Raw genomic sequence first — 16,397 nt, 5'->3', positions numbered from 1 at the left:
CTGCACCTGTACATAGCCCATCTGTAAATAGCCGATCCTACCTCATCCCCATACTGTATTTATTTATCTTGCTCCTTTGCACCCCTCTCTCTCTACTTGCACATTCATCTTCTGCACATTAATCACTCTAGTGTCTAATTGGTATAATGTAATTACTTCACCACCACGGCCTATTTATTGCCTTAACTCCCTTTTATTAACTCATTTGCACACACTGTATATAGATTTTCTTCAACTGTATTATTGACTGTATGTTTGTTTTACTCCATGTGTAACTACATGTGTGTTGTTGTTTGTGTCGAACTGCTTCGCATTATTCTTGGCCAGGTTGCAGTTGTAAATTAAAACTTGTTCTCAACTTGCCTACCTGGCTAAATAAAGGTAAAAAAAAAAATCACACCCTTACCTAAACAGCACCCTCACCTGAGAAGTAGAAATCATAGGGAGAGAAACTGGGAATTGAATAACTGCAGTTGAAATAGCAGTTGATGGCTCTTAAAATAGCCTTTGGTTGTGCATAGTGTAGTCTATGGTGTTGCCAGGGAACAGCACCCTGTTCGAAGAAGTAGGAGTTGGAAATCTTCCGCACACAGATTGCCTCTCTTGCTGTGTTGTTGGTCCCCATCCTTGAACCCTCCTGCAGTGCAGCAGACTTCTCCTCTGGCACACAGCGGCGAGCTGCAGATCCCCTCCTGGTCCTTGTGTCCATCCTCATGAAGTTATGCAGGACACCGGTAGGGTTCACACACATGAATTCCTCCAGGAGGCAGTCCCAGATGGCCCTGGTCACCCAACCTTGCAGTGCCCTACACGTTAACTGTAGGCAATCGTTTTGAAGGGATCTCCAGTTACAAGGTATCTGTAGGAATATGGAACACAATGTAATTATTAGACTGTTACATCACCAGGTCATTGTGGATTACGAAAGTATAATATCCCTGATAACAAATCATGATCACATTGGATTGATAGATGCATGTGTACACACATATGTGCATGTGTAGCATGTGACAATAACAGGATTGTATCAAGGATGGCATCACAAATTAATACATAAAGCATGATGATGACTTGATCATTTGAATCAGCTGTGCAGTGCGAAGGCAAAACAAAAATGTGCCCCTCTGAGTCCCCAGGACTGAGAACCACTGCTCTTCATTGGGACCTCTTCATATGTAGACTGGCTTTCACAGCTCTCTGCATCTGAGGACTGAGAACCACTGCTCTTCATTGGGACCTCTTCATATGTAGACTGGCTTTCACAGCTCTCTGTATCTGAGGACAGAACACCTTACAAGAAACACTTCATAATACTCAAATTACACAGCATTGAATATTATGTTACTATTATCTCCATCCTCACTTCTAGGGACTGGAACTACACAAAAGTACCTGCCCTATCCAGAATAGCCTACTCTCTCACCTTGAAACATTATCCTTTCACCCTCCTCCATGGCTGTTAGCTAGATACCTACAAATGCATTTGGAGTTGTTTTTACAGTGATGAATACATCAAGATAGCTAATATTAAGTTAGGTAGCTGGTGATATTTAATGAACTTAGTCAGCTATCTATGCAGTATGTAAAGTTGCCTAGATAGATAGCCATTTAGCAGCTCATTTGAGTTAGTCTGCACTGTAGCTAGTTAGCTAATAATACATTGTTTTTCCCACATTTTCTGAATGTATGGACTTACTTGAATAGGTTCACCCAGCCATGTGAACGACCGGAAACAGTGCAGCAAAGTTCGCGCTTTCAGCATTCGTGTGAAACTGAAAGCGCGAACCACTGCTTTTAATCAGGGCAAGGTGTCTGGTAACATGACCGAATACAAACAGTGCAGCTATTCCCTCCGCAAGGCTATCAAACAAGCTAAGCGTCAGTACAGAGACAAAGTAGAATCTCAATTCAACGGCTCAGACACAAGAGGCATGTGGCAGGGTCTACAGTCAATCACGGACTACAGGAAGAAATCCAGCCCAGTCACGGACCAGGATGTCTTGCTCCCAGGCAGACTAAATAACTTTTTGCCCGCTTTGAGGACAATACAGTGCCACTGACACGGCCTGCAACGAAAACATGCGGTCTCTCCTTCACTGCAGCCGAGGTGAGTAAGACATTTAAACGTGTTAACCCTCGCAAGGCTGCAGGCCCAGACGGCATCCCCAGCCGCGCCCTCAGAGCATGCGCAGACCAGCTGGCCGGTGTGTTTACGGACATATTCAATCAATCCCTATACCAGTCTGCTGTTCCCACATGCTTCAAGAGGGCCACCATTGTTCCTGTTCCCAAGAAAGCTAAGGTAACTGAGCTAAACGACTACCGCCCCGTAGCACTCACTGCCGTCATCATGAAGTGCTTTGAGAGACTAGTCAAGGACCATATCACCTCCACCCTACCTGACACCCTAGACCCACTCCAATTTGCTTACCGCCCAAATAGGTCCACAGACGATGCAATCTCAACCACACTGCACACTGCCCTAACCCATCTGGACAAGAGGAATACCTATGTGAGAATGCTGTTCATCGACTACAGCTCGGCATTCAACACCATAGTACCCTCCAAGCTCGTCATCAAGCTCGAGACCCTGGGTCTCGACCCCGCCCTGTGCAACTGGGTACTGGACTTCCTGACGGGCCGCCCCCAGGTGGTGAGGGTAGGCAACAACATCTCCTCCCCGCTGATCCTCAACACTGGGGCCCCACAAGGGTGCGTTCTGAGCCCTCTCCTGTACTCCCTGTTCACCCACGACTGCGTGGCCACGCACGCCTCCAACTCAATCATCAAGTTTGCGGACGACACAACAGTGGTAGGCTTGATTACCAACAACGACGAGACGGCCTACAGGGAGGAGGTGAGGGCCCTCGGAGTGTGGTGTCAGGAAAATAACCTCACACTCAACGTCAACAAAACTAAGGAGATGATTGTGGACTTCAGGAAACAGCAGAGGGAACACCCCCTATCCACATCGATGGAACAGTAGTGGAGAGGGTAGCAAGTTTTAAGTTCTTCGGCATACACATCACAGACAAACTGAATTGGTCCACTCACACAGACAGCATCGTGAAGAAGGCGCAGCAGCGCCTCTTCAACCTCAGGAGGCTGAAGAAATTCGGCTTGTCACCAAAAGCACTCACAAACTTCTACAGATGCACAATCGAGAGCATCCTGGCGGGCTGTATCACCGCCTGGTACGGCAACTGCTCCGCCCTCAACCGTAAGGCTCTCCAGAGGGTAGTGAGGTCTGCACAACGCATCACCGGGGGCAAACTACCTGCCCTCCAAGACACCTACACCACCCGATGTTACAGGAAGGCCATAAAGATCATCAAGGACATCAAACACCCGAGCCACTGCCTGTTCACCCCGCTATCATCCAGAAGGCGAGGTCAGTACAGGGTCATCAAAGCTGGGACCGAGAGACTGAAAAACAGCTTCTATCTCAAGGCCATCAGACTGTTAAACAGCCACCACTAACATTGAGTGGCTGCTGCCAACACACTGACACTGACACTGACACTGACTCAACTCCAGCCACTTTAATAATGGGAATTGATGGGAAATGATGTAAATATATCACTAGCCACTTTAAACAATGCTACCTTATATAATGTTACTTACCCTACATTATTCATCTCATATGCATACGTATATACTGTACTCTATATCATCGACTGCATCCTTATGTAATACATGTATCACTAGCCACTTTAACTATGCCACTTGGTTTACATACTCATCTCATATGTATATACTGTACTCGATACCATCTACTGTATCTTGCCTATGCTGCTCTGTACCATCACTCATTCATATATCCTTATGTACATATTCTTTATCCCCTTACACTGTGTTTAAGACAGTAGTTTTGGAATTGTTAGTTAGATTACTTGTTGGTTATTACTGCATTGTCGGAACTAGAAGCTCAAGCATTTCGCTACACTCGCATTAACATCTGCTAACCATGTGTATGTGACAAATAAAATTGGATTTGATTTGATTTTGTTTGTCAACAGAGCATTTTAGAGAATATTACTATTGAACTATGTACCCATTTAATTACCCGACCTTCATACAAACTCGCTCTGCTGAATTCTTTACGCACAATCGAACAGCTGCCTTATGTGAACATTCCCCTTCAGTAGCCAGATGCTTTTGAGAAGTTACTTATCCACCCAATGTTCAAAAGCTTTTAAAACTCAGAAGCCAAACTTGGAAACGATGGATACAACTTCCCTCAATGCTTGTGTATTAACATAATTCATGTGCCCCACTAGAAATCCCTGTATAAGCATGTTTCTGTTAGCTGATACATCATATTACTGTCCTGCTAATGCGCCTGGACCTTGTAGGCTAAACTGCTGATTAAAAAAACAAACACAACTGATCCAAATGGGTTCCCAGTCACGCAGGCTAGATGCACTTATTTTGAAGTGATGAATATTCATTCAAAATGCTAGGCTTTTGAGTGGTTATTCAAATAACATAGGCTATTCACAGCAGTTTCAACTGAAACAATGGAGTAGCTTTCGGAGCTGCACAAGTCCCCCTGACCCCAGGGTGCAATTCTGGGCCGGGCTCAATGTGGGCGGAGTCAAACGGGTGGCCCCGCCCACTTTTGACCATCTGAATTTTGACAGTCACACACTGAACACAAACGGAACACAAACACACTGAACACAGTCACACACTGAACACAGTCACACACTGAAGACAAACACACTGAACACAAGTACACGTTGAATACAGACATATTTCATTTTTGAAGAGTGTAAGAAATATTTTATAAAGCGGCACCAGCAGATGTGTTGCAACACTTTTTGCTTCATGCTATATTTGAGACAAGCTACTGATATTGTTGCAGTGAACTACAGACTTGTGTATGTACTGTTAAAATTGTGTTGACAAATATTATAACTATAAAATTATATAATTTCATTGAGCATACAGACACACACACACTTACTACCTGTCCTGATTTATAATGCTATTTACTTTCCTCATGAGAATGGAGACAGACTATACTATATAGACATACTGACAAGCTGAATGTGCTTTGTTCATTCAGTTATACCAGCTCCAGTACAGAGATCAGAGACTCGGGTGACTTTTACATCATCTTTACTAAACAACACAATTAACAACTGAAACAATTAACACAACAAAAACAAGGTTTGACCTCTCCTCAAAAATGGCTTGACTCCTGCTCCTCAGCAGAGGCAAAGACAGTAATGTTCTTGTTGTCAACTGCCTCCACGTAGAACATCTCATAATCTCTCTGTAACATGAATGGTTCCTTGACGAGAATATGTTTCTCTTCATCCAGGCCATCATACAACCGTAGTTCTTAAAGGGTTGTAATGCGATCTTCCCTGTAGATCCCAATTAGACCTGGGAGGGAAACGGTGCCTTTAAATGTTTGGCGTTTGCACCACCTTGATGCATCAAGGGTGTCCCTTAGAAGGACATCTGCTTCCTTGAAGAAAAAGGAAGAATATATATTAAGAGTAGTGCCTCATTAGATGATCAAGACAAACTACACCCCACTTTCACAATACCACCATGCAAACAAAAGACACTATTACTAAAGGGGTTTTCAGTGATATCTATAACTACTCAACAAGTCATCACAACTATTATATCTCACCATGCTACAAGCCTTCAGCATTACACACAGTAGACTACATACCCAGTTCACCATGCTACAAGCCTTCAGCATTACACACAGTAGACTACATACCCAGTTCACCATGCTACAAGCCTTCAGCATTACACACAGTAGACTACATACCCAGTTCACCATGCTACAAGCCTTCAGCATTACACACAGTAGACTACATACCCAGTTCACCATGCTACAAGCCTTCAGCATTACACACAGTAGACAACATACCCAGTTCAGGGCTCCCAGTTCGCCGTGCATTTTTTTTCAGTATCATCTAGAAAGAAAACAGATTGTGGTCATTAAGTAACGTAAAGGAACATCTAGGGATGTGTGTACAAGAATGCACCTTACTTTAGCTAATAGCCTATATAGGAGCTGATCCTGAAGGGCTGGATGCTGATGTGACATGCTGGGACTTCTTGGGGGGGGTTACCACTCATCATATGAGGTTGGGGGGTCAAGTCTTTAAACATTGGTTTAAGACTATACCACTCACCATATGAGGGTGGGTTTAAGGAGGGTGGGGGGTTAAGTCTTTAAACATTGGTTTAAGACTATACCACTCATCATATGAGGGTGGGGGGTTAAGTCCACTTTAAACATTGGTTTAAGACTATACCACTCATCATATGAGGGTGGGGGGTTAAGTCTTTAAACATTGGTTTAAGACTATACCACTCATCATATGAGGGTGGGAGGGTCTTTAAACATTGGTTTAAGACTATACCACTCATCATATGAGGGTGGGGGTTAAGTCTTTAAACATTGGTTTAAGACTATACCACTCATCATATGAGGGTGGGGGGTTAAGTCTTTAAACATTGGTTTAAGACTATACCACTCATCATATGAGGGTGGGGGGGTTAAGTCTTTAAACATTGGTTTAAGACTATACCACTCATCATAGGACACCTCCTACCTGTAGTGTGTTTTGTTTTTGCCGCCTCTCTTCTTCAGACCTTAGTGAGTGAATGACATAACTGAATATATGTTCATATTGAATGTATGTCAGGTCAGTCTGGCTACAGTGAAACAAGTGATTTTAAGGATGGAAGACTTAAGGCATGGGAAAGTTCTGCAGGAGAACCAGGCACCACCATTGCCTAATTTGATGCGTGTTTTCCTTTGAAACAGAAAATCACACAGTCGGATGGTTTTCCCAAAAAACATTACATCCACTATTGATGAGAATTTCCTACATACCTCAGTGAAATCACATCGTGCTCCCAGTGCAATGTACAGAACGTACTGTAAGTTAAGAAAGAGGAGGTTGTTAAGTTTGATAGTTAAGATAACAACAATAATGATAATAGTAAATCATAATAACACCCCCCCAGGAATATATTTCAGGATGTAGAAGACACACCCCCCAGGAATATATTTCAGGATGTAAAAGACATCCTCCCACAAGAAGTCACAGCATGTCACATCAGCATCTAGCTCTGCAGGAGTTTGATGTATGAATTGTGTATGTAGTGTAAAAACTGTAGGAAATAGGTCCTGCAGGTTCCCGGACATTTCTGGGTAGAATGGCCCTAGCCCTCATCCTCCGATCCAACAGGTCCCAGACTTTGCTCAACGGGATTGAGATCCGGGCTCTTCGCTGGCCATGGCAGAACACTGACATTCCTGTCTTGCAGGAAATCACGCACAGAACGAGCAGTACGGCTGGTGGCATTGTCATGCTGGAGGGTCATGTCAGGATGAGCCTGCAGGAAGGGTACCACATGAGGGAGGAGGATGTCTTCCCTGTAACACACAGCATTGAGATTGCCTGCAATGACAACAAGTTCAGTCCGATGATGCTGTGACACACAACGCCAGACCATGACGGACCCTCCACCCTCCAAATCGATCCCGCTCCAGAGTACAGGCCTCGGTGTAATGCTCATTCCTTCAACGATAAACGGGAATCCGACCATCACCCCTGGTGAGACAAAACCGCGACTCGTCAGTGAAGAGCACTTTTTGCCAGTCCTGTCTGGTCTAGCAACGGTGGGTTTGTGCCCATAGGTGACGTTGTTGCCAGTGATGCCTGGTGAAGACCTGCCTTACAACAGGCATACAAGCCCTCAGTCCAGCCTCTCAGCCTATTGCGGACAGTCTGAATACAGATGGAGGGATTGCGCGTTCTTGGTGTAACTCGAGCAGTTGTTTTTGTCATCCTGTACCTGTCCCTGCAGGTGTGATGTTCGGATGTACCGATACTATGCAGGTGTTGTTGCATGTGGTCTGCCACTGTGAGGACGATCAGCTGTCCGTCCTGTCTCCCTGTAGCGCTGTCTTTGATGTCTCACAGTACGGACATTGCAATTTATTGCCCTGGCCACATCTGCAGTCCTCATGCCTCCTTACATTATGCCTAAAGCACATTCACACAGATGAGCAGGGACCCTGGGTATCTTTCTTTTGGTGTTTTTCAGAGTCAGTAGAAAGGCCTCTTTAGTGTCCTAAGTTTTCATAACTGTGACCTTAATTGCCTACCTTCTGTAAGCTTTTAGTGTCTTAACGACCGTTCCACAGGTGCGTGTTCATTAATTGTTTATGGTTCATTGAACAAGCATGGGAAACAGTGTTTAAACCCTTTACAATGACGATCTGTGAAGTTATTTGGATTTTTACTAATTATCTTTGAAGGACAGTATCCTGAAAAAGGGACGTTTCTTTTTTGCTGAGTTTATATGCATAGAGATGCAGTTGCACAAATAATACAGCAGGTGGCCCCACAACTACACATTCACACACTTAACCTGGCTGCTTAATTACAACAAAACTTATACAACTAAGGATGTCTATTTCAACCATGTTACTCATATTTAAATACAAAAACACAGTCTTGGGAAGCACAAATAAAACGTCACAAATCAACCAGAAAAACTGTTATCTTCCTCAACAAATAAGTCCCCAATGACTTTAAATTGCCTGAACAGCACCAGAACCGCAAGATGAAATGTATTTAGAATTTTGTTCCAGTAATATGGTGAATTAAAACTAAAAGCAGAAGGAGTTTATGAAGTAGGGCATTGTATACAAAAAGGGATTCATGTAGAGATCTGTGGGTCTATAGCGAAGTCCAGCCAACCTTTTGATACAGGATGCAGTGATGAGTATCAAAACTTTCCCCTGTTAGAAAACAAAGGGCACTATGGTAGATGGTATCCAAAGGTTTAAGAGTAGTAGCATCTGCACTTTGATAAATAATATCACCATAATCAAGAACAGATTAAAGGTTGACTGTAGGAAAGATAACTTTTAATGTTATCTTTTCAAACAGCTCATCTACTGTGTAGGTTTTCTAAATGTAAAATTTGTATCAATCCTAATGCCTAAGTATTTATATGCGGGAACATGTTTAATTAGAGAACCATCTAATGGTATATACCCACTCAGTTTGAAGAATATAACGTACAAATTCCTCATGAGTTTAGTTCAACTGTCACACTCCATCAGAACCCAACATATAATATTGTTTTTTCTCCAATGTTTGTAAACAAAGTAAATGTAAGCAAACACAATACAGCCTCAAAATATGGTTAAAACAATAGTTTTGATATCATGGATGGTCAGTCCTTGCATCCATAGCTATGTCTATTAATCTGAGAGTGGTCGTATTTCTCCAGGCCCATCCATCAGCTTTTTAAGAGTTGAGCGCATATGAACCCAGTCCAAAACCTATTCTGTGGATCTTATCTTTTTGTCAATGAGAGCGTAATGGGTGAGATTCAACAGTGAGTGCAGTACAAAGAAATCCATCTCAACTGGATCACCACAGTTCTCAGTCATCTATCCTGTCCCTATGTACAGTATATTTGGATGACTGTAGGAGCAGCTGCCCTGAGATAGCATATACTGTATCATATATTCCGATGATACTGTTATTCTTGATACATGGAATTCTAGGGTGAAGACATGGGTAGATGATCGGGAGGGAATGGAAGAGGGGGTGTCTGTAAGTAGAGGTCTGTCAAAAAAGTCTAATCAAATGTGAGTGTGTTTGTCTCTGCTTGCTTACTCACTCAGTCAGTCAGTCACTTCGTCAATCACTCAGTCAGTCAGTCACTTCGTCACTCACTCAGTCAGTCACTTCGTCACTCACTCAGTCAGTCAGTCACTTCATCACTCACTCAGTCAGACACTCAGTCAGTCAGTCACTTCGTCACTCACTCAGTCAGTCAGTCACTTCATCACTCACTCAGTCAGTCAGTCAGTCAGACACTCAGTCAGTCAGTCAGTCATTCCGACACTCAGTCAGTCAGTCACTCCGACAGTCAGTCAGTCAGTCAGTCAGTCAATCACTCAGTCAGTCACATGTTTGGGCAGTTAAGATTAAAACCTGCTATTTGATCTCTTAATGTTCATCGTTACATAATATAGTCCAGACCTCTTCAACTGGTCTCCTCTATTTACCCAATGTAAGGAATCTACTTCAATAGAACCACATAACTCGCTATATATCTTTATGCTGACTGTCCAAGATCATTTTCTGAAGGCACAAGTCATTCTAAACTCCAGAGTGCTAAATTGAAATCAGTAAGAACGTATGAGCATATGATGGTCAAAGAGCAATCATGTCTTCCACTTGTTAAAACCAAAACATTACCCTGACTCCATTCATGTGCAGTATGTGTTACATCAAAACCATTCCACAGATCTGAATGCATTTCCTCTGTGTGTTACATCAAAACCATTCCACCGATCTTAATGCATTTCCTCTTCATCAAAACCATTCCACCGATCTGAATGCATTTCCTCTGTGTGTTACATCAAAACCATTCCACAGATCTGAATGCATTTCCTCTGTGTGTTACATCAAAACCATTCCACCGATCTGAATGCATTTCCTCTGTGTGTTACATCAAAACCATTCCACTCTGAATGCATTTCCTCTGTGTGTTACATCAAAACCATTCCACAGATATGAATGCATTTCCTCTGTGTGTTACATCAAAACCATTCCACAGATCTGAATGCATTTCCTCTGTGTGTTACATCAAAACCATTCCACCGATCTGAATGCATTTCCTCTGTGTGTTACATCAAAACCATTCCACCGATCTGAATGCATTTCCTCTGTGTGTTACATCAAAACCATTCCACCGATCTGAATGCATTTCCTCTGTGTGTTACATCAAAACCATTCCACAGATCTGAATGCATTTCCTCTGTGTGTTACATCAAAACCATTCCACAGATCTGAATTCATGTCCTCTGTGTGTTACATCAAAACCATTCCACAGATCTGAATTCATGTCCTCTGTGTGTTACATCAAAACCATTCCACAGATCTGAATTCATGTCCTCTGTGTGTTACATCAAAACCATTCCACAGATCTGAATGCATGTCCTCTGTGTGTTACATCAAAACCATTCCACCGATCTGAATTCATGTCCTCTGTGTGTTACATCAAAACCATTCCACCGATCAAAACATCATTCCACAGATCTGAATGCATTTCCTCTGTGTGTTACATCAAAACCATTCCACAGATCTGAATGCATTTCCTCTGTGTGTTACATCAAAACCATTCCACAGATCTGAATGCATTTCCTCTGTGTGTTACATCAAAACCATTCCACCGATCTGAATGCATTTCCTCTGTGTGTTACATCAAAACCATTCCACAGATCTGAATGCATTTCTCTGTGTGTTACATCAAAACCATTCCACCGATCTGAATTCATGTCCTCTGTGTGTTACATCAAAACCATTCCACCGATCTGAATTCATGTCCTCTGTGTGTTACATCAAAACCATTCCACTGATCTGAATTCATGTCCTCTGTGTGTTACATCAAAACCATTCCACCGATCTGAATTCATGTCCTCTGTGTGTTACATCAAAACCATTCCACCGATCTGAAATTCATGTCCTCTGTGTGATCTGAATGCATTTCCTCTGTGTGTTACATCAAAACCATTCCACCGATCTGAATGCATTTCCTCTGTGTGTTACATCAAAACCATTCCACAGATCTGAATGCATTTCCTCTGTGTGTTACATCAAAACCATTCCACCGATCTGAATGCATTTCCTCTGTGTGTTACATCAAAACCATTCCACCGATCTGAATGCATTTCCTCTGTGTGTTACATCAAAACCATTCCACAGATCTGAATTCATGTCCTCTGTGTTACATCCAAGCCCTCTCACCTTTCTTGCATGAAGATGTCACTATGGCTTAGACTTAGACCCCCGTGGCTCCAGTTCATGCCGTAGTGTCTTGATGAACAGCTTAAGAGCTGTCTGGGAGAATCCATATGCTGCTTGGCAAAGGAAGAAATGTAGATAAGATGTAACATAACTACATTACCTACTTCTACACCAAATGATTGACTTTAAAAAAGTAAATAATGTACATGGCTCTGTTCATGATTAACGGGTTGGGCTGATATACAATAACTAGACACTAACCAATATTATCGGCCAATATAATTCCACCAATAATCGATATTCAATAACCAGGATTAAAAAGAGAAACATTATTATCTGACCCCTAGCGGAAGGTTACCAGGCCAACAAACTGGTCAAATGTAATGTCAAAAAGAGGGGTAGAGATGAACTTGCAGGTGGGAGAGGTAATATTTTTTTTCAGTTTGACTACATTGAAAAATTGCAAAAGAAGTGTGACTACAGAGTAAAGCATATTTCATGTTCATACCACAGGCTAAACTCAGTGGCAACACATCATCAAAGTGGTTGAAAGCATACCACATAGTAAATTACCTAGTGGACATCTACCTTGAGGATGATCAACATGTGCAACCAGTGTACAGATGACTTAATTAAGGACCGAGTTCATAAAGGACCTCACTACCATGCTCTACCAGACTTGGAGGAAGTCCCCTAATCCTGGGGGGCTATTGACAGAGGTCATTTAATTAAGCAATAAGGCCCGAGGGGGTGTAGTTCTGTTCTTATACAGCCGTTACCTGTGGTATATTGGAAATATATCACAAAACCTAGAGGTGCCTTATTTCTATTATAAACTGGTTAACAATGTAATTACAGCATTAAAAATAAATGTTTTGTCATACCCGTGGTATACAGCTGTCAACCCAATCAGCATTCAGGGCTCGAACCACACAGTTTATAATGTCAAATAAATTATTGCCAAAAGTTGAGAAAAGTGGTTATTGTTAAAGTGCATTAAGATGTGGTACAACCACCAGTGTTGCAGTGAGAATGACAACAGGAACAACAGCTGGTATTCAGGGTACGAGCAATGCCGTCGGGGGTACGCCAGATAAAATGTGATTCACATTTTATTTTATCATTCTTCACACTTTCAAACAGTACATTTATATTTCCTACGTCAAAAGCGTGAGGAAAAGACGAAGGAAAAGAGGACGCTGATCAGGCTGACTTTTGAGAATCCGTAGGCGAGCGAGTAAACTCCCACTGCCATCAATTATACTTGCTAACATCCAATCATTAGAAAATAAAATGGATGATTTACGATTATCCTACAACCGGGAAATTACAAACTGTAATATCATATGTTTCACAGAGTTGGGGCTGAACGACGACAGTGGCTCGGATGGTTGTTGTCCTTCAGGTGCTGGAGGTGTCCTGGAGGGCAGGTGATGCATTGGGCAGACTGTACCACCCTCTGGAGAGCCCTGAGGTTATTAGTCACACACAAAATTAGCAGAGGTTATTGCGGGTGTAGTGAAATGCTTGTGTTCCTAGCTCCAACAGTGGCTCAGGTGGATGATGTTCTTGATGATCTTTTTGGCCTTACTTTGACATCGGGTGCTGTAGGTGTCCTGGAGGGCAGACAGTGTGCCCCCTGTGATGTGTTGTGAAGACCGTACCACCCTCTGGAGAGACCAGTGGATGTGGGCAGTTGCCATACCAGGCAGTGATACAGCCCGACAGGATGCTCTCATTTGTGCACCTGTAAAAGTTTCTGAGGGTCTTAGGGGCCAAGCCAAATTTGTTCAGCCTCCTGAGGTTGAAGACGTGCTGTTGCGCCTTCTTCGCCACACTGTCTGTGTTGGTGGACCATTTCAGATTGTCAGTGATGTGTACGTGAGGAACTTGAAGCTTTCCACCTTCTCTAATGCTGTCCCGTTGATGTGGATGAAGGTGTGCTCCCTCTGCTGTTTCAAGATCAGTCCAAGATCAGCTACTTCGTTTTGATTACATTGAGGGAGAGGTTATTTTCCTGGCACCACCCCACCAGGTACCTAACCTCCTCCATGTAGGCGGTCTTGTCATTGTTGATAATCAGCCCTACTGCTGTTGTGTCGTCTGCAACCTGCAATGTTAATTATCTCAACCTGCCACGTTAATTATCCTAACCTGCCATGTTAATTGTCCTAACCTGCCATGTTAATTATCCTAACCTGGCTCGTTGAACATGTCATTGTATTCATCCTAACATGCCACGGCATTTATCCTAACCTGCCATGTTAATTATCCCAACCTGCCACGTTAATTATCCTAACCTGCCATGTTAATTGTCCTAACCTGCCATGTTAATTATCCTAACCTGGCTAACCTGCCATTGAACATGTCATTGTATTTATCCTAACATGCCACGGCATTTATCCTAACCTGCCATGTTAATTATCCCAACCTGCCACGTTAATTATCCTAACCTGCCACTTTATTTATCCTAACCTGACACGTTAACTATCCTAACATGCCCTATAAACAAACTTTCTTTGGTGACAAATAATCAGTATCACCAAAACAGAAGCCAATCACAGAATCTGACAGACCTTTTGCAGAATTGTACTGCAAAAGATGAAAACATCTTCCAACACAATAAATAGATGAGTTTATGTTAAATATTTGACAGTATGGGAAGGCAACAGTATTGGTGTGTGATAGGAGCGTGACATCATTGCCTAATTAAACTCAGAGCCTATCCCAAGGCAGGACATAAACACCCAATAATTTATTGCTAAACAACATTTTGAACAATAATTTATCTTTTGCATAGATGTCTGGGCTGTGGCATTTAGCCTACTTTTAAATTGTTTTGAATATACAATCAGTATTGCAGAACTGGTGGACAGGTACTCACTATACTGTAGGTATGCTAAACTAATTGTTTAATTTAAAAAGTCACTGGAAAATATCAAAACATTCTGCCCAAACCACTATGTGATCAAAATTGCCGTTGCTCTTTCTTTTAGAGACTGCAGTGGCCTAATTCCAATAGTTCCAAGTTACTGCAGTGGCCTAATTCAATAGTTCCAGAACTGCAGTGGCCTAATTCCAATAGTTCCAAGTTACTGCAGTGGCTAATTCCAATAGTTCCAAGTTACTGCAGTGGCCTAATTCCAATAGTTCCAAGTTACTGCAGTGGCCTAATTCAATAGTTCCACTTACTGCAGTGGCCTAATTCAAATAGTTCCAAGTTACTGCAGTGGCCTAATTCCAATAGTTCCAAGTTACTGCAGTGGCCTAATTCCAATAGTTCCAAGTTACTGCAGTGGCCTAATTCCAATAGTTCCAAGTTACTGCAGTGGCCTAATTCCAATAGTTCCAAGTTACTGCAGTGGCCTAATTCCAATAGTTCCAAGTTACTGCAGTGGCCTAATTCCAATAGTTCCAAGTTATACAATGGGCTCCCGAGCGGCGCAGCAGTCTAAGGCACTGCATCTCAGTGCAAGATGTGTCACTACAGTCCCTGGTTCGAATCCAGGCTGTATCACATCTGGACGTCATTGGGAGTCCCAAAGGGTGACGCACAATTGGCCCAGCGTTGTCCTGATTTGGCCGGGGTAGGCTGTCATTGTAAATAAGAATTAGTTCTTAACCGACTTGCCTAGTGAAGTAAATAAAAAATACAGCAAATGAAGGGTGTTATTGTCACCATAAAAGGTGAATGAAGGGTGTTATTGTCACCATAAAAGGTGAATGAAGGGTGTTATTGTCACCATAAAAGGTGAATGAAGGGTGTTATTGTCACCATAAAAGGTGAATGAAGGGTGTTATTGTCACCATAAAAGGTGAATGAAGGGTGTTATTGTCACCATAAAAGGTGAATGAAGGGTGTTATTGTCACCATAAAAGGTGAATGAAGGGTGTTATTGTCACCATAAAAGGTGAATGAAGGGTGTTATTGTCACCATAAAAGGTCTAATTTATAACGGGAAACATGCATATGTACGGTCTGCGCCAAGTTTATAAATCACAATCTTTTCAGAAAAGTTGCACGCTGAAATTTAGTGTGAAATTTACGCAACGGTTATAAATGACCTGGACCCTCTATTTCCCATGAGAGCCTCAAGTGACAAAATGGACAGGAAGCAATGGTCACCAGTCAGACAACTGCTGTCTGATCCCAGATAACCTTTTATGTGTGTGTGTGTAGAGAGTGGAGGCTAGGGAGCAGGCTCATATCATGGTTGAGTCTAGAGAGACAAGGAGAGAGGAGAAACAGAAGGAGAGGGAGAAAGAGAGGGAGTTAGTAAGTTTACCTGTTGAGAGAGGGAGAAGCCAGGGAGAGAGAAAGACAGTTATTAGTTAGTTTACCTGTTGAGAGAGGGAGAAGCCAGGGAGAGAGAGTTAATATGCCTGATCCACCTTCTATTAGTCGTTAATGTCTGGCATCTTGTGACGTTCTCGTGACAATTTACACCACTGTCTTGTAATGTTAAATCAACTGTTCATGTTTCATGTGTCTCTTCTAGTTGTTGTCATTCTATAATCCCAGAGTTTCATTTTGGGGCGGAGCTTTGTGTCTGAGAGCCAACCACACAGAGCAGAATC

At 42.5% G+C, this 16,397-nt stretch overlaps 1 long non-coding RNA gene across 1 annotated transcript; it reads right to left on the bottom strand.

Moving 5' to 3' along the window:
• Positions 1-5,107: 5,107 nt before the first annotated feature.
• On the bottom strand, positions 5,108-6,097 carry LOC112227512. The gene is made up of 3 exons (XR_002949873.2): positions 6,020-6,097; positions 5,897-5,942; positions 5,108-5,479 (listed from the first exon to the last, which is right to left on the bottom strand). It is a non-coding gene; the product is annotated as an uncharacterized LOC112227512 (long non-coding RNA).
• Positions 6,098-16,397: the final 10,300 nt, after the last annotated feature.

The sequence above is a fragment of the Oncorhynchus tshawytscha genome, unplaced genomic scaffold, assembly GCF_018296145.1.
Source record: "Oncorhynchus tshawytscha isolate Ot180627B unplaced genomic scaffold, Otsh_v2.0 Un_contig_1997_pilon_pilon, whole genome shotgun sequence".
Taxonomy (NCBI): Eukaryota; Metazoa; Chordata; class Actinopteri; order Salmoniformes; family Salmonidae; genus Oncorhynchus; species Oncorhynchus tshawytscha.
The sequence above is the reverse complement of the archived record's forward strand: the minus strand, read 5'-3'. Positions and strand labels throughout refer to the sequence as shown.